Source organism: Arvicola amphibius, chromosome 4, assembly GCF_903992535.2.
Source record: "Arvicola amphibius chromosome 4, mArvAmp1.2, whole genome shotgun sequence".
Taxonomy (NCBI): domain Eukaryota; kingdom Metazoa; phylum Chordata; class Mammalia; order Rodentia; family Cricetidae; genus Arvicola; species Arvicola amphibius.
Window position 1 is genome coordinate 99,458,643 of NC_052050.1, and position 19,974 is coordinate 99,478,616.

The window sequence follows — 19,974 nt, forward strand, 5'->3', positions numbered from 1 at the left end:
ATTACCATTGTTTAAAACCAAATTTGAAGCAAGCTTTAATTAAATACTGGCCAGGGAGATGGGCTCTGGCCAGGTCCATACCCAAGTTCCCGGGAAATAGCCCAAAATCAAGTTTGGCAAGGGTTTAAGGAAAACCCGTAATTCATAGCATTTCCCATCAGGTCCAATCAGGGCAAGCACATATTCTGATGTATTCCCTACCTACGAATCTTCTGCCCACACGTGATCAAGAATATCTGGTGCAGATGGATCAAACAAACTTGTCTAAGAGAGTAAAAACACGTGACTTATTGTCTCCCATAAACAGCAGCCCCCAGCATCTCAGGAACTGTCTGTCCTTGGGCAAGGGGCTTGCAGACCAGGGGCATTTCTGTTTCATGGCTCTCTAAGGCCTAGCTAATTAAAATTAGTGTTGGCTCTCACACTACCACTGAGGAAGGACTCACTCTTCACCTTAGCCATGCTGAAGAGACAGGCACACTTTCTTCTTCTTTGGAAAACACCAAATGGCAGATGACACCGGTACAGTGGGAGGGCCCAGAGGACCTGGCAACCCAGGAGGACTCAGCGGCGGTTTGGTTATAGTTGAGGTTGTGACCATGGTCAAGGCCGTGGGCCCCACGGAGGTAAAGTCAAAGACAAGGAGTGGAAGCCCATCACCAAGATGGGCGCCTGGTTCAGGACATGAAGATCAATTCCTGGAGCAGATCTGCCTGTTCTGCTGCCCACTAAGAAACCTGAGATTACTGACTTTTTCCTGGGCACATCCCCAAAGGATGAAGTTCTGAAGATCCTGCCAATTCAGAAGCAGACTCAGGCTGGCCAGTGGACCAGGTTCAAGACTTTTGTCGCTACTGGGGACTACAATGGCTATGTTGGTCTTGGTGTTAAGTGCTCCAAGGAGGTAGCCACTGCCATCCGAGGGGCCATCATCTTGGTCAAGCTCTTCATTATCCTTATGGAGAAGCTACTGAGAAAACAAGATTGGCAAGCCCTACACTGCTCCGTGCAAGAGGCCAGGCCACTGTGGCTCTGTGTTGGTGTGTCTTATTCCCCCATCCTCAGGCACTGGCATCATTTCTGCCTCTGTCCCCAGGAAGCTGCTGCTGCTGCTGGCCACTATTGATGACGGCTACACATCAGCCAGGGGGACTCCCACCCTCGACAACTTTACCCAGGTCACCTTTGATGCCATCTCTAAGGCCTACAGCTCCCTGATCCCCTGCCTTCTGGAAAGAGACTGTGTTCACAAAGTCTCCTCATCAGGAACTCAGTGACCATTTTGTGAAGACCCACACCAGAGTCTCTGTTCAGAGGACTCAGGCTCTGTCTATGGTTACTACGTAAGGGTTTTTATACAAGAAAAATAAAGTGAATTAAGTCTGAAGGGGGGGCATGATATTATCCCTTTTCATGGGATAAGGTAATTTTATTTTTCTCTTTAATGAGATAAGGCAATTTTCCTCCCCAGAATCCCTGGCTCCTAGTGCTCTCCCACACAGCCATGCAGCTCTGTGACTTGCTTGCTTTTCTGAATTAACCTTCTCTTCCATCTCCTCTTGAAGCATGCCCTCCCTAGCACCCTGGGCTTCCTCACTGTGACACTGTGACCGTTAGTTAGTTTTGTCATCTTGATCTGGGAAGAGGAACCTCAACTGAGGAACTTCTCCATTAGATTAGCCTATAACCAAGCTGTGGGACATTTTCGTTAATGATGAATGTGGGCAGGCCCAGGCCCAGCCCACTGTGGGTGGGGCCTGGGTGATGTAAGAAAGCAGACTGAGCAAGCCATGGGAAACAAGTCCTGTGGCCTCTGCTTCCCCTCTGGTCCCCCAGGTTCCCGCCCTGATTCCCTCAGTGGTGGAATGTGATCTGAGAGATGTAAGATGAAGCAAACCTGTTCCTTCCCTGAGTTACGTCAGGCCAGTGTTTTACCACAGCAATAGGAAACAGACTGGGAATACATGATCTTTCCCCAAAGCTCCCTCCCTGACGTGAAGCAACTTGTCTGCCACGTGGCTGACCTCTGTGCCATTTTAACCCAAACAGGAAGACCTTTCCTGTTCTCTCCCTGCATCTCCGCCTTCCAGTGGCTGCTAAGGTTTCCGGCTAGCCTGCCACCTGCCCTGGAGGGCTTTCTTAATGCTCTGATAAAGTTGTCCTCCAGCCTCCATTTGAGTCCATTCTTAAATTCTTTTATTAATGAGACTAAGAACCCAAAAGCCCCCTTACTATATAGCCCACTCACTACACAGCCAAGTAGCCAAGGCTGGATTTGAATGAACTCTTGGCAATTCTTCTGCTTTGACCTCCCAAGTGCTAGATCACAGACCTATGACAGGGTATCACACATGATACCCACCTCAATCTGAATGCCAGGTAAACAATGGTTAATTTCTAGTACCACAATTAACTCTGTGTGACACACGATACACTTAAAAAGCCATTTGTGGGCCTGGAGAGATGGGCTCAGCGGTTAAGAGCACTGACTGCTTTTCCAGAGGTCCTGAGTTCAATTCCAAGCACCCACATGGCACCCACAACTGTCTGTAACTCCAGTTCCAGTGGATCTGATATCCTCACACAGACACACATACATACAAAACATCAATATACATAAAATACAAATAAATAAATTATACATAGTTTAAAAAGCCATTGCCTATCAGATATTCAGGCATAGCTGGGGGTCCTGTGTTTCCATTAATTCTAGCACTGCCAGGGCCAGGCCTGTGAGGAATCTACCACCTACCATTGCCAGGAAACACCAGGAAACCTGTGACTAAGTAAGAACAAAGCCTCCTCCACCCTCCCATCTTTTGAGAACAGCAGCTCATACACACACACACACACACCTCAACAGTCATTGGGCTCTATCTTTCCCTTGGTAGCTGTGGAGTCACCATCTGGCATCACAAAAAGTTTATAGAGACTACTGTGTTCCCAGACCAATCTTTGTAAGTCCTGCCCAGACTTCTACCCAGGGCTGTTTCTGAAAGTCAGGTCAGGTGACCTTCCAGGAGAGTGATGTGAGCATTCTGGGGCCTCTGTAAACATGAGACAGGGGCATGGAGACCCACCGGAGAGGGCAGGCTCCTCCCTCTATGGACGTGTGGGATAGAGGAGGAAGGGGAAAAAATGCTCAGGTAACTCCCGGGCTGTTTCCATGGCAATGTCTGCTGACTTAGGTGGGAACACCTGTGGTCAGAGGACACAGCATACTTATGACCAGAGAGCCCAGCCCAACATCCACACACAAGGTTGTTTCCGGAATGGAAATGACCCCAGGCCTGGCCCCTGAGCCTGGGGGAGCACCCACCTGCTCCAGCTCCAGCACACACTGGCTTCCTGTACACCACTCCCACACCTCAGCAAGCTTGACCCTGAGAGGACAGAGGGAGAGAGGACATGCTTAGGGCGTGAGTCAGCTGCTCCAGGGTTCCACTGGAGGCCAGGTTGGACCCAAGTGAGCATTCGGCTAATACCTCTGACCTAGTGGCTTCTCAAGTCCTTTGAGTCCCAAGAATTCTGATCTCTGGAGAAACACTGAGGCTCATAGTAACTACAAAAGTGACTGTCCTGTGTTGGGCAGTCAAAGCCTAGGGTGCTCTCCTCCCAGAAGATACTGTGCCATCTGACAGGAGCAGAGCAAGACACTACTGTGTCCATCTTCCCGTCAGACTATAGTGGTCCCTAAGAAACTACAGTTCCCAAGGGATCTCATGCTGGAGGAAGAAAGGGCTGAAGCCTGGTGCAGCCAGAGGACCCTGTCTCCCAAGAAGAGGTTTTACATAGTTCTGAACTTGTCAGGCTACCTTCAGGAGGGACTAAGACCAGACTGGAATGATACTTTGATCAGGGCCACTCAGCTGTGCGGACCACTGGCCCTGTGTTTAAACCTAAACCTCATGTCAGGATCCTAAAGATGGACTTGGGGAGTGGGGACCCCAAGTTGTTACAGGACCTCTCTGTCCCTTTTTCTGACGTGGCCTCATTGGATAAATCTCCTGTCTCTGCTTTCACTGTTTAATTGCCCTAGAAGTTAGGGATGCCCTGGCCCCGGCTTTGATCCCGGCAGCTCCAGTGTCTACACCAGTCCATCACATGCTTAGCTTTTGGGTCTTTGCAGTGCTGGGGATGGAACCCAGGGCCGGGTATAGGCTCTGCAGTGAACAGCACCTGGGAAAGAGCAATATTGCTAGATGGTGGGTCCCAGGCACCTTCTCCTGATGGTGGAGTTCCAGAAGACCCTGTGGATTGGCAGTCAGGGAAGGCTTTCAGGAGGAGGCTACTCTTGAAGTTTCAAGGCTGCTGAAGTGCAATCTGAGGAAGGCACAGGTCACATTCCCCGCAGTTCAGGCCCTGAGGTCCATCAAGGAACAGAACAGGTTTACAGAAACCGAGATCTGCAAACAGAAAGCTGGTCCTGCCCTGCCCATTCTGTCCCCTGACGGGCAGGCCACTCCCGGAGCCTCAGCTTCCTCCTCTTATTTGCCATTAGCAAGTGGATGGGACAGATCGATTGGGCAGACTGACGAGGAAGGGCAAAGGTTCAGGAACCTGCCTGGGGGGTGAAGGTGCCAGCCTGCCTATCTGTCCAGGGGACAAGCAGCTACTCCTGCACCACCCATGGGCCCAGTTTCAGGGCCCATGAACTGAGCTCAGGGCTGTCGTCTTGGCAGGCTGTGTGAAGCAGGACAATCCCATCACCCAGCACTTGGGGCCTGTGAGCTGTGGGCCAGCCTGAACTGCACAGTGAGACTCTGCCGTGGTTTGAAAGAAAATGACCCCCAAAAGGAGAGACACTATTAGGTGTGGCCTTTTTAGAGGAAGTGTGTCACTGTGGAAGCTGACTTTGAGGTCTCATCTATGCTTGAGCCACGCCCCGTATCTGAGTTCACTTCCTGTTGCCTTTGGATCAAGATGTAACTTCTCTGCTCTCAACTTCTCCAGCACCATGCCTGCCTGCACGCTACCATATCCCACCGTGATGATAATAGACTCAACCTCTGAACTGCAGTCAGCCTCCCAGTTAAATGTTTTCTTTTATAAGAGTTGCCTTGGTCATGGTGTCTCTTCGCAGCAATAGAAACCCTAAGATAGACCCTATCTCAAAAGTCATAGTTCAGAGCTGAAGAGAGGGTTTAGTAAGTCTGGGTTCAGATCCCAGTGACCACTTAGCAAGCCTGGAGTGTCTCCTGCTCGTGTGTAGCCCAGGACTGGGAAGGCAGAGACAAGGGACTTGCTGGTTACCAGCCTAGCTAGAGGTAAACCAAGGGTAAACTCAAGATTCAGGCAGAAACCCCGCCTCAAAGGAACAGGGTAGAGAGAGAACCCTGGACACTCTCCCCTGGCCTCCACACATGGACAGGCACACATACCTGCACACACATGTGCATACACCACACACACCAAAAACCATAGCTAAAAATATAAAAGCTGGATGTGATAGTACATGCTTGTAATCCCAGCACATTAGAGGAAGAGGCAGGAGGAAGAGTTCAAGGCCAGCGTGGGATGCACAGAGCTCTTTCTCAAAACAAAAAAGTATGTTGTGGAATAATCTTTTTGTACACTGTGAAGATGTGTCTCTCAGATTGGTTTAATGAAAAGCTGAATGGCCAATAGCTAGGCAGGATTTGGGGGGCAGAGAAGATGCTAGGAAGAAGGGAGGAGTCCCAGCCAGATGCAGAGGAAGCAGGATATGTAGGAGAAGAGGTAACAAGCCATGAGTGATGTGGCCAAAAGTAAATTAATAAACATATAAGTGGTGTTATGAAATTGCTGCAGGTCCTGGCAGCTTGTGGCAGGTCCACAAACCAAGGTGACTGGCCCCAGCCATGCAGCCACGGGCAGGTCCCACAGACAGTGAGTCCCCGGAAAGTGCAAGTTCCCCGGTAAAGGTGCAAGTTCCTCCTTAGGGAGGCACATGGACAGACACATGGTACAGAATAGAATTGGATATTTATTAGTTGAATTATGGAGGGGAAGGAAAAGGGGGAGAAGGAGAGAGAGAGAGAGAGAGAGAGAGAGAGAGAGAGAGAGAGAGAGAGAGAGAGAGAAGACAGAGAGAAGAGGACAGAGAGATGGACAAAGAAGGGAGCGGAAAGGGGAACAGAGAGAGAAGCCAAGATGGCAAGAGAGGGAGGGGCTGCAGGGAGTGGGCATGACTTGTCTCTTAAAGTGACAAACAATCATAACATTCCCAGCTCTTTTTTATAATAAAAAGCAGGAGATTAGACACCACAGGTTGACGGAATTGGGGCGGCAGATTCTCAACTGCTTCCGACTTATTTGTGGGCGTTGTCTTTGTGTGTGGGGGGACCTGAGCATAGCTGGTCTCTTTGCTCCTGTCCGGTGTTTGTGGCATGGAAATGTCTGGTGTCTCTTATATCTGTTTAAGGTATTGGTAGAACAAAGAACAAAGTTAAATTAAGGAAAAAAAAATTTTAGGACCAGGGAATTGAGGGATGTATCTGACCTATTTAAGGTGGATCCTTTAATTCAGCTCCCTGAAACTCACAAGAATTCTTTGGGTTTGTGAAAACAGAAGTTTTAGACACATACATTGTATAATGACTGTGACATATTTTTTTGTAAAATGAAAAGTATTTTTAAGACTATGGAAGGCAGCGTAAGAGAGCCTAACCTACCTGCCAAGCTTTCATAATAAATAAGGAGTCTTCATGTGTTTATTTGGGAGTTGGCAGGCAAGACAGAAAAAGTCCGTCTACAGAAGCGGAGGGAGTAGAGGAAGTCCTGAGTAAATGTGGGCTGTTGACATGGGATAGACTCACGGGAGAAAGACAAAGCTTTCCTTACTGGTCTGAATATAAATGTTGGTACTGTGTGAAGAAAATGACCACCATAGCACCACACCAGATGTGTACAGCCTGGAGACTGCTCCCCCGTAGAGAGGCCTCCTACCAACATTAGTTAGCTAAAGCTGTCTCCTTGATTCAACTGTAGAGCATAAAGCCCGCCTCCTGTTTGCCTGTGTGTGATAGTCCCGCCTCCTGTTTGCCTGTGTGTGATAGTCCGGCCTCCTGTTTGCCTGTGTGTGATAGCCCCGCCTCCTGTTTGCCTGTGTGTGATAGCCATGCCTCCTTTCACCCATCCCCAGCTCTCCTTTGTATCTGCCTGTGTTTGTCATTTCTTCATATCTTCCTGGAGCCAGTCAGGACAAGTCCCTGGAGCACTCCGTGGATGCAGCAACCAAAGGTCAGTGCTCTGCCAGAGGACCATGTCAAGTGGCCCATAGCCACCTTGTAACTTCAGCTCCAGAGGACCTGGCACCTCTAGTCCCAGCAAGCACCTGCACTCACGTGCACAGGTACATACACACACACATGATTTAAGGCAATGAAAACAACCAAATCTTTTCAAGCCAGATGTGGTGGTACACACCTGTAATCCCAGCACTTGGGAGGCAGACTCCCGATCCTTCTGTCTCCATTCCTTGAGTGCTGGGATTGCAGGTATGTACCATCAGGCCTGGCTCAGTTCTTGTCTTCCCTGCCCCCTGCCCCCGCCCCTCACTGGAGCTTCCTAGGTTCCTAGCCCTATAAACCAAATGTGTCAGGCTTACCCGAGGCCTGTGAAGGGGAGTTGAAGAGTCAGTGGCTTCAGATGTAGCCCGTTTATTCTAGGTAAGAAAGTTGGTGAGCCCCTCTGATTTTTTTTTTCCAAGACAGACCAAGAGGTAGAGAAAAGTTTCCTGAAAAATCCTCCAATTTTTAAAATCCTTATGAGTTGGGTGTGGTGGTACCCATTCACCTTTAGTACCAGCAGAGGCCGGTGGAGCTCTCTAAGTCCAGATTGGCCAAGGGAGATCTTATCTACAAAAAAAAAAGAAAGAGGAGAGAGAGAGAGAGAGAGAGAGAGGACTCAAAACAAAAACAAAAATATTTTATTCCTTCAGCATATTTGTGGGTGCACCTCTCTCTCTCTCCCTCTTTCTTCCTCTCTCCGCCTGTCGTGTGTGTGTGTGTGTGTGTGTGTGTGTGTGTGTGTGTGTGATGCTGGACACGTGGAGGTCAGAGCACAGTTTGTAGGAGTCCGTTTCCTCCCTCCACCATGTGCGTCCCAGGGATCAGACACAGATCATCAGGCTTGGCAGCAAGCACCTTTACCCTGACCCCAAGTCCTCTGAATTTTAATTGCCAGTTCAAATTAAATAATATAAAATGAAACAAGACAGAGCCAGACAAACACATCACCTGAAGGCAGGGTTCAGGGAGTTAGAAATGTCAGGATGTAGTCAGAGGGACAATTCCAGAACCTCGGTGCAACCGGAGGAGATCCTGGGTGGACCAAGCATCACCGTCTGCGCACTGGCCTAGCTGGAAGTTTCTGTAAGGAGCAGCATGGCCACACGCTGACCTCTGGAGACCCAGAATAAACAACCAGCTGCAAAGCTCTCCATACACACATACTCCAGGCTACAGTACCAAACCCTGCTTTCTGGGTGGGAGACCCTGGCTCATCTGACTCTCAAGGTTAAGCCCAGGAAAACTAACTTGGGCAGCTAGGGCTCCAAGTGAGTACAAGGGCCTGAGAGAGTCACTGCCAGGCTGCACTGCCTCCTGTGAAGAGGCAGACAACTGCCCCTGCTTCTTCTTTTTTTTTTTTCTTTCTCATGGTTTATTTTTTTTTATATTTAAAAATTTCCATCTCCTTCCCTCCTCCTCCCCCTCCCTCCGCTCCTCCTCCCCCTTCCCGCCCCTCCTTCTCCCCCTTCCCTCCCCTTCCCTCCACCCATACCTCCCCTCCCTCCCTCCCAAGGCCAAGGAGCCATCAGGGTTCCCCACTCTATGCTAAGTCCAAGGTCCTCCCAACTCCCCCCAGGTCCAGGAAGGTGATCGACCAAGCTGAGAAGGCTCCCACAGAGCCCGTCCATGCAGAAGAATCAGAGCCCAGCGCCAATGTCCTTTGCTTCTCAGTCAGCCCCCGCTGTTGGCCACATTCAGAGAGACGGGTTTGGTCGCATGATCCATCAGTCCCATTCCAACTGGAGTTGGTGATCTCCCTTTAGTTCTGTCCCACCGTCTCCATGAATGAACGCACCCCTCACGTTCCTGACTTTCTCCCTCATGTTCTCGCTCCTTCTGCTCCTCATCAGGACCTTGGGAGCTCAGTCCAGTGCTCCAGTGTGGGGCTCAGTCACCTTCCCCATCTGTCGCCAGCTGGAGGTTCCCTCACGGTCCTGACTTTCTTTCTCATGTTCTCTCTCCTTCTGCTCCTCATCAGGACCTTGGGAGCTCAGTCCAGTGCTCCAATGTGGGGCTCAGTCACCTTCCCCATCTGTCGCCAGCTGGAGGTTCCCTCACGGTCCTGACTTTCTTTCTCATGTTCTCCCTCCTTCTGCTCCTCATCAGGACCTTGGGAGCTCAGTCCGGTGCTCCAATGTCTGCCCCTGCTTCTTGACCACACCATCTCCTCTCCTGTTAGGTTTAAGCTAGGGACCAATCAGATGCTATTCCCTGCAATACTACAGATACTAGTACCCACCAGAGGAAGGAGGCCCTGGAAGATTAAAATTCTTGACTTTAGAGGTTTATGGGGAAAGGCAGAGAGTAAAGATGTATCTGAATAGGGTTTCTATAGATAGATTTTTTAACAGTAATCCCATTGTTGTATTAGTTAGAATCATGTTATGCGGTACCCAGAGGATGGTATTCAAGAGGCTAAAATAGCCTATATAATTTCACTTTGTGCTGGCAACATTCTAACTCTCCACACTTGAAGCTGTCATCCCATACGCTTTAACAAAGCAGGTGCAGTTTGCTGAAGGGCCAGCACAGCTGTGGCTTCTTCAAAGCCTGAGCTTTGTGATAGCCCAAGTGCCCAGTGACGAGGCTGAGCTAGCAAGAGGGTAGATCTGCAGGAAAGAGAAATAGCTACCTAAAGCCACTAAGGAAGACATTTCTGGTTGGCCACATAGTAATGAAGGTCCTAGAAGCTGTAGGATTGCAGGGAAATGTGGCCTGATCTTCCTAGCTCAAACTGAATCCTTCCCTCTTCTGCCCTCCCCTCCTCCCCTCTTCTCTCCTCCCCTCCCCTCTCTTCTCCTCTCTCATGCCCTCCCTTCCCTCTTCTCTCAAAGATAACAAAATAGGAGCATCTTTCAGGATTGCTTATTTAAAACCATCACTTTTCCGTGGGTTTTTCAGAATGCCTAATCCAAATATGGGAAGCTGGACCCGGTATGGTGACACACATAAGCACTCCCAGCTCTGGCCATTTCTTGACTCTGCTCTGTGACTACCTCATCCTCAGGCAGGCCTTTCCCGTGACTGCCAACATTGTCCCCAGCACCCTCAGGTATGCCCCCACTGGGCTGAACATTTCCATAGAAAGAACCTTTATTTCCCAACTGTCCCAGCATTATTGGTCCTATGTAGGCCATGTGCCTATATCCCTGCTCAAGTCTCTCTAGTGACAGGTACCAAATTCCTGATCACATACCACCCTTGAGTTCAAAAGGGTCAGCCCACTATAATGCAAGGGGACATAGGTAGCTACGGCCCCAGAAGGGACACTGGGCACTCAAAAATAACAGATTGCAACTGACTGGTGGTGGCGCACGCCTTTAATCCCAGCACCCAGGAGACAGAAGCAGGCAATTCTCTAAGTTAGAGGCCAGCTGGTCTACAGAGTGAGCTCCAGGACAGTCAGAGCTACATAGTAAGACTCTGTCTTGAAAAACTAATAATAATAATAATAATAATAATAATAATAATAATAATAATAATATTTCTGCCACTACAGTGGGGCATTTGAGAACAGATGGGACTCTCCACAGTGGGTTGCCCAGGGCGTTTTTTTACCTTCACTACCACTAAACATTGATATGTTTATCACAACCACCTCACATGACAGGATGTTTCTTAAGGAAGGAAAGCATGACCAATTGAAAAACATGACCACAGTATTGGGCAACCATTCCCATCAAGGCCAGTGTCAATTTCCTCATGCCACATCCGAGCTGGTCTAGTGACACCCATGCAAACTCTACCGGATAGGACCTGTGGTTATGACACTGCAGATGAGCCCAAGGCAGTGATCGGGGCATCCGAGCACTCAGGACGCTGAAGCAGGAGGGTTGCTGTGAGTTCAAATTGAGATAAGTAACAGTGTCTCAGAAAACAAAAACAAAGATGGGTGTGGCCATGGGTAGAGAGCTAATCAGGTGTGGTTATCCTAGGTTTTATCCCAGCATTTTATAAAACAGGAATGGTGGTGCACATCTGTAATACCAGCACTGTATAGACCAGGTATGGTGGTGCACATCTGTAATCCCAGCACTGTATAAACCAGGTATGTTGGTGCACATCTGTAATCCCAACACTGTATAGACCAGGTATGGTGTTGCACATCTGTAATCCCAACACTGTATAGACCAGGTATGGTGGTGCACATCTGTAATCCCAACACTGTATAGACCAGGTATGGTGGTGCACATCTATAATCCCAGCACTGTATAGACCAGGTATAGTGATGTACATCTGTAATCCCAGCACTATATAGACCAGGTATGGTGGTGCACATATGTAATCCCAGCACGGAATAGACCACACATCATGATTCATATCTGTTAGACTGTATAGGCATGGTGTTGGTCATCTATAATCACAAAACTGTGTAGACCAAGATTGGTGGTGAACATCTGTAATCCCACCTCTGTATACAACACACATTGTGGAGCAATTCTGAAATCACAGCACAGTATAGACCAGGAATAATGGTGTGCATCTGTAAATCCAGCATGATAAAGAAAAGGCATGGAGGAAAACATTTGGAATCCAAGCCACTGTGTAGACCACGCATGGAGGTGCACATCTGTAATCCCAGCACTGTGTACACCATACATGGAGGTGCATATCTGTAATCCCAGCACTGTATGGACCAGGCATGGTGGTAGACAACCATAATCCCTAAACTGGGTAGACCAGGCATGGTATACAGCAGTAATCTCATCACTGTACAGAGCATGCATTTGATACACACCTGTAATCCCAGCACTGTATAGATCGGGTATGGTGGTGCACATTTGTAATCACAACACTGTGTAGACCAGGATTGGTGGTGCACATCTGTAATCTCATCACTGTATAGACCAGGTATGGTGCTGCACATCTGTAATCCCAGCACTGTGTAGACCAGGTATGGTGCTGCACATCTGTAATACCAGCACTGTATACACCATGCATGGAGGTGTATATCTGTAATCCCAGCACTGTATGGACCAGGCATGGTGGTGTGCATCTGTAATCCCAGGATTATAAAAAACCAGGCATGGAGGTGCACAGATGTAATCCAAAAACTATGTAGACCTTACCTAGTGGTGAATATCTGTATCCCAGCAATGTATTGACCAGGCATGGTGGTGCATATCATTATCCCAGTACCATAAACAATGGCATGGAGGTGCACAGATGTGATCGCAGCATTGTGTAGGTGAGGCATCATAGTACACATCTACAATCCCAGCACTGTATAGAACAGTCATAATGGTGCATATCTTTAAGCAAACCACTATATATACCAGGCATGCTGCTGCACACCTGTAATCCCAGCACTGTTTAAACAGAGCAATATGGTGTACTTCGATAATCAAATCACTGTATAGACCAGGCATGAAGGTATGCATTTGATATCCTAGCACGGTAAAGATTAGGCATGGAGGTGCACATTTGTAATCCCAGCACTGTATAAACAGGGAATGGCGATGTGCATCAGTAATCCCAAAATTGTATAACCAGGCATGCTGGTGTAATCTATAATCACAGCACTGTATAGACCAGGAAGGGTGGTGCATATCTGTAATCCCAGCAATGTAAAGACCAAGCATGCTGGTGCATATGTGTAGTGCCAGCACAGAAAGACCAGGCATGGAGGTACACATCTCTAATCCTAGCAATGTTTAGACCAATCATGGTGTTGCACATCTGTAATCCCAACATGTAGTAGACCAAGCATGGTGGTGCAAATCTGTAATCCTAGCACTGTATAGACCACACATGGTGGTGCACATCTGTATTCCCAGCATTGTGTAGACCAGGTATGGTGGTACACACCTGTAATCCAAGCACTGTGTAAATCAGTCATGGGATGCATATCTGTAATCCCAGCATGGTAAAAGCAAAACATGGATGTGTACAGATGAAATTCCAGCAACTGTGTAGAAGAGGCATGGTGGTACAAATATGTAATCACAGCACTGTATAGACCAGGCATGGTGGTGTGCATCTGTAATCCCAGGACTATAAAGACCAGGCATGGAGGTGCATAAATGTAATCTCAGCACTGTGTAGACATGGTATGGAGGTGTGCTTTGGTAATCCCAGCACAGTACACACCAGTACACATCTGTAATCCCAAAAGTGAAGACGCCAAGCATGGTTGTGGATATCTGTAATTCCAGCACTGTATAGACCACACATAATAAAGCATATCTGTAATCCCAAACCTGTATTAACAGGGCATGGTGCTATATATAGGTGATCCCAGCACCATATATACCAAACATAATGGTGTGCAACTGTAATCCCAGCACTGTGTAGACCACGCAAAATGGTGCACATCTGTGATTCCAGCAGTATATAGACAAGGCATGGTAGTGCATATCTGCAATCCCAGCAATGTATAGACCAGACTTGATGGTGTGCTTCTGTAATCCCAGCACAGTAAAGAATAGGCATGGAGGTGCACAGATGTGCTCCCAGAAATGTGTAAACCAGGCATAGTGGTGCATAGATGTTATACCAACACTGCGTAGACAGTGCATGGTGGTGTGCATTGGTAATCCCAGCACTGTACACATCAGCCATTGTGGTACACATCTGTAATCTCAGCACTGTAGACACCAGGCTTGTCTGTGCATATCTGTAATCCAAGCACCGTATAGATCAGTCATTAGTGTTGCTTATCTGTAATCCCAGACCTGTATAAACAAGGCATGGTGCTATGCATAGGAGACACCAGCACTGTATAGACCAGGCATAATGGTGTGCAACTGTAATCCCAGCACTGTGTAGACCAGGCACAGTGGTGTACAGCTGTGATCCCAGCAGTGTACAGTCAAGGGATGTTGGTGCATATCTGTAATCTCAGAAATGTATTGAACAGACATAGTGGTGCACATCTATAACCCAAGTACTGTATAGACCAGAGTTGGTGTGCATCTGTAATCCCAGCATGGTAAAGAATAGACATGAATGTGCACAGATGTAATCCCAGCACTGAATAGACCAAACATCATAGTGTGTACCTGTAATTCCAGCACTGTTAAAAAACCAGGTATGGTGGGCTGGAGAGATGGCTCAGAGGTTAAGAGCATTGCCTGCTCTTCCAAAGGTCCTGAGTTCAATTCCCAGCAACCACATGGTGGCTCACAACCATCTGTAATTAGGTCTGGTGCCCTTTTCTGGCCTTCAGGCACACACACAGACAGAATATTGTATACATAATAAAAATAAATAAATATTTTTTAAAAACCAGGTATGGTGGTGTGAATCTGTAATCCCAGCACTGTATAGATCAGAAATTGTGGTTCACACCTATAATTTCAGCACTGTATTGATCATGAATCAGGGTGAATATCTATAATCCCAGCAATGTATAAAACAAGCATGGTGGTGCACATCTGTAATCCCAGCACTGTTTAAACAGGGCAATGTGGTGTACTTCAGTAATCAAAGCACTATAAAGACCAGGAATGAAGGTGTGCATCTGTTATCCCATCACAGTAAAGATTAGGCATGGAGGTGCACATTTGTACACATCTGTTATCTCAGCATTGTATTAGGCAGGCATTGTGATGCACATCTGTATTTCCAGTACTGTATAGATCAGACAAGGAGGTGCATATATGCAATCCCAACACGATATGAACCAGGCATGGAGGTGTGCATCTGTAATCCCATCACTTTATAAGGCAGGTATTGTGGTGCACATATAATCCCACCACTATAGACTAAGTGTGCTGTTGATGTAGCCCCAGCACTGTGTACACCAGGCATGGAGGTGCATATCTGTAATCCTAGCACTATATGGACCAGGCATGGTGGTAAACAACTATAATCCCTAAACTATGTAGACCAGACATGTGGTGCAAATCTATAATCCCAGTACTGTGTAGACCAGGCATGGTGATGCACATATGTAATCCCAAAACTCTGTAGAGCAGGAATGCTGGTGCACATCTATAATCACAGCACTGAATAGATCAGGTATGATGGTGCACAACTGCAATCCCACCACTGTATAGGCCAGGCAAGGTGGTGCACATCAGTAATCTCATCAATGTACAGATCATACCTTTTGGTACATATCTGTAATTTCAGAACTGTATGGACCAGGCATTTTGGTGTGCATTTGTAATCCCAGGTTTATAAAGACAAGATATGGTGGTGCATATCTGTAATCCCAGCACTGTGTAGATCAGGCATGGCAGTGTGCACCTCTAATCCCAGCACTGTATGGACCAGGTATGGTGGTACACAGCTGTAATCACTCAAATGTGTTGATGAGACATGTAATCCCAGCATTGTATAGATTAGTCAAGGTGGTGCACATCTGTAATCCCAGCACTGTATAGGAAAGATAGGGTGGTTCACATCTGGAATTCCAGCACTGTATAGCCAGGCATGTTAGCACACAACTGTAATCACAAGACTGTGTAGATGAGACATGTAGTACACATCTGTAATCCCAGCATTGTATAGATTAGGTAAGGTGGTGCACATCTGTAATCACAGCACTGTATATATTAGGCATCATAGTACATATGTATAGTCCCAGCACTGTATAAATCAAGCATGTAGGTGTGCAGATGTAATTCCAGAACTGTGTAGACCAGGCTTGGTTGTGCATATCTGTACTCCCAGCACTGTATAAATAGGCATGGTGCTGTTCATTGGTAATACCAGCAGTGTATAAACCAGGCATGATGGTGTGCATCTGTAATCCCAGGAATATAAACACAAGGCACGAAGGTGCATATCTGTAATCCTAGCACTGAATAGATCATGCATAGTGGTGCTTTTCTGTGATTCCATCCTTGTAAAAGCATGGCATGGTGGTGCATATAGGTTGTCTCATCACTGCACTGACCATGCATTTTGGTACATATCTGTAATCCCAGCACTGTGTAGACCAGGCACGGTGGTGAACATTTTTGATCCCAGCAGTATATAAACAAGGGATGTTGGTGCACGTCTGTAATCCTAGAAATGTATTAACCAGGCATGGTGGTGCATATCTGTAATCCCAACACTGTATAGACCAGGCTTAATGGTGTGCGTCTGTAATACCAGAAAGGTAAAGAATAGGCATGGACGTGCACAGATGTAATCCCAGAACTGAATAGACCACACATCATAGTGCGTATCTGTAATTCCAGCACTGTAAAAAAAAACCAGGCATGATGGTATGAATTTGTAATCCCAGCACTGTGCACATCTGTAATCTTAGCTGGCACACATCTGTAATCCCAGTACTGTTTAAACAGGGCAATGTGGTATACTTCAGTAATCAAATCACTATATAGACCAGGCATGAAGGTGTGCATCTGTTATCCTAAAGATTATGTTATGGTAAAGATTAGGCACAGAGGTGCACATTTGTAATCCCAGCACTGTATAAACAGGGAATGGTGATGTGAATCAGTAATCCCAAAATTGTGCAACCAGGCATGCTGGTATAATCTATAATCCCAGCACTGTATAGACCAGGAAGGGTGGTGCATATCTGTAATCCCAGCAGTGTAAAGACCAAGCATGCTGGTGCATATGTGTAGTGCCAGCACAGAAATACCAGGCATGGAGGTGCACATCTCTAATCCCAGCAATGTTTAGACTAGTCATGGTGTTGCACATCTGTAATCCCAACATGTGGTAGACCAGGCATGGCGGGTGCATACCTGTAATCCCAGCAATGTGTAAACCAGGCATGGTGGTGCATATCTGTCAATCCCAGCACGGTAAAGACAAGACATGGAGGTGCACAGATGTAATTCCAGCAGCTGTGTAGACCAGGCATGGTGGTGCTCATCTGTAATCACAGCACTCTACAGACCAGGCATGTTGGTGTGTATCTATAATCCCAGCACTAGGACAGGTATGGTGGTACATATATGTCATCCCAGAATTGTAAAGACCAGGCATGGTAGTACACATATGTAATCACTAAACTTTGTAAACGAGGCATGTGGTATACAACTATAATCCCAGCATTGTATAAATTAGGTATGTAGGTCCACAGCTGTAATCCCAGAACTGTGAAGAACAGACTTGTTGGTGCACATCTGTAATCCCAGCACTGTATAAATAGACATGGTAGTGTACATCGGTAATCCCAGCACTGTATAGACAAGGCATGATGGTGTGCATCTGTAATCCCAGGACTATAAAGACCAGGCATGGAGATTCACAGACTTAATGCCAGCACTGTGTAGATCGGACATGGTGATATGCATTGGTAATCCCAGCACTGTACACACCAGCCTTGGTAGTACACATCTGTAATCCAAGCACTGTAGAGGACAGGCATGGAGGTGTGCATCTGTAATCCCAGAAATGGATAAGACAGGCATTTTGGGACACATATGTAATCCCAACATTGTATGAACTAGGCATGTTGGTACACAACTGTAATTGCTAAACTATGTAGGTGAGGCACGTGGTACATATCTGTAATCCCAGCACCATATGAACCAGGCATGATGGATCATAACTATAATATCAGACCTGTATAAACATGGCATGGTAGTATGCACAGGTAATCCCAGCACTTTATAGACCAGGCATGGTGATGTACATATGTAATCCCACCACTGTATAGACCACGTATGTTGGTGCTTATCTATAATCCCAACTCTTGGAAAATGAGGCATTGTGCAATGTAATCTCAGCACTGTGTATACCAGGCATAGTGGTGCACATCTGTAATCTCAGCACTGTGTAGACCAGGCATGGTGGTGCACAGCTGTAATCTCAGCACTGTGTAGACCAGGCATGGTGGTGCACATCTGTAATCCCAGCACTGTGTAGACCAGGCATGGTGGTGCACATCTGTAATCTCAGCAATGTGTAGAGCAAGCATGGTGGTGCATTGCTGTAATCCTGCACTTGAGAAGTAGATGTAGGAAGATCAAGAGCTCACAGTCTTTCATGGCTACATAGTAAGTTCTAAAGTTGCTTGAGCCATAGGAAAACCCTGCCTCAGGAGAAGGAAATGGATGAAGCAGGGGAGTAGAAAAGAGGAATAGGGGAAAAATATGAGGGGAGGAAGATGGGAAGGAGGGGAATAAGAGGAAGGGAGGAGGGGGAGGAGGAAGCAGAGAGAAGAAGGGGATAGGAAAGAGGGGAGAAGAGGGATAGAAGGAGAGGGAGAAGGGGATAGAAAATGGGAGAGGTTGTGGGGGAAGGGCAGGGTTAAGAGGAACAGTGGTGGAGGTAGCAGCTAGGTTTCAGTCAGGCAGGACCCCACAGGTCTGTAATCCCATCTCTTAGAACAAGCAGAAAAATCATTAGTCAAGGGCTAGCCTGGGCTAATCGGAAGACCCTGTCTCAAAACCCAGTTCCAAATAAACCAATAGTCTGGGTCCCGTTGTGACCCTCTGCACACTGAGAGCAGCATTCAGAGGACAGAGCTGGTACAGATGAGAGGAGTCACAGAGGGAAGCCGAGGTGCACAGCAGCCCAGCTGTGGACAAAAAGACACGGAAGAGGGCAGCTTCTTACAAACTGAGCAGATGGTATTCCCAAGTTGTCCTTGTGTGGTGCCCACTTAGAGCTGGCCGGGAGAGAAAGGAGCCTGGGGCACAGAGGAGAAATAGCAGCAGTGCAAGTCTTTGAAGGTGACAGAGGCTGGACATCACAACTGTGTGTCACCTAATGTCACCCAGATCTGTTGCTGGGCAACTGAGTCTAGGACAGAAGCCCGAGCTCCCCCATGTGGAAGTAGAAGGGATTCCTCAATGGTTCAGAGAGCACTGGCCTTCCTTCTAACCATTCATTCACTCAGCAAGCTCCTGCTGTCCCCAGGATAGCAAGCCCTGTCGCAGGATGTTTCTACTCTTTACCCTTATGACTCTTTGCTCTTTGGGGGGCTCGCCACCCAACTCTCAAGTAAATCACACACAGAGGCTTTTTCTTACTTATGAATGCCCTGCCTTAGCTTGGCTTGTTGCTAGCCAGCTTATCTTAAATTATTGGGTCTACCTTTTGCCTCTGGGCTTTATCTTTCGGTTTCTGTGTAACTTTCTATACTTCTTTCTCCATGGCTTGTTGTGTAGCTGGGTGGCTGCCCCTGGAGACTTCCTCTTTTTTTTCATTCCTTGATCTCGCTTACTTTTTCCTCCTATTTATCCTTTCTGCTTGCCAGCCCCACCTATTTCTCTCTCCTGTCTTGCTATTGGTCATTCAGCTCTTTATTAGACCCATCTTGTTTTTTAGACAGGCAAAGTAATACAGCTTCACAGAGTTAAACAAATGCAACACATCTTTGCATAATTAAACAAATGTAACACACCTTAAAATAGTATTTCCCAACAGAGCCCGCACTGGGAGTCAGCCAGCCTGGGTCTCAGCCTCCCCTGCACTCAGATCACCAACTCTGGGGGCCTCACCAAATCCTTGTGGTGGTCACAGGAGGCAGGAAACCTCAGGAGCCCCATTTTTTTTTTCAGATAAAAGAACACAGCACAGAGAGTTTGAGAAGCAAGCCCACAGTCACACAGGTCATCAGGGCAGAAGTGGGATTTGAACTCAGGAGCTGCCTATAGTTGTCCCCAGTGGTTTTGGATACAAGGACAATGGAGGACAGTATCAGATATAGAACTCGTTCCCACAAATGGTGTGAGCTGGTTTCTCGGCACTTGGGAGAGAGATGACTTTTCCAGTCTGATGAGATTAGGATTTGAGACCCTCTTCTAGGGGACAGGTCTCGGCCACTTAGAAACCACCCTAA

General features: G+C 47.3%; 1 pseudogene; it reads left to right on the plus strand.

Moving 5' to 3' along the window:
* Positions 1–506: 506 nt before the first annotated feature.
* Positions 507–1,347, plus strand: LOC119812662 (annotated as a pseudogene).
* Positions 1,348–19,974: the final 18,627 nt, after the last annotated feature.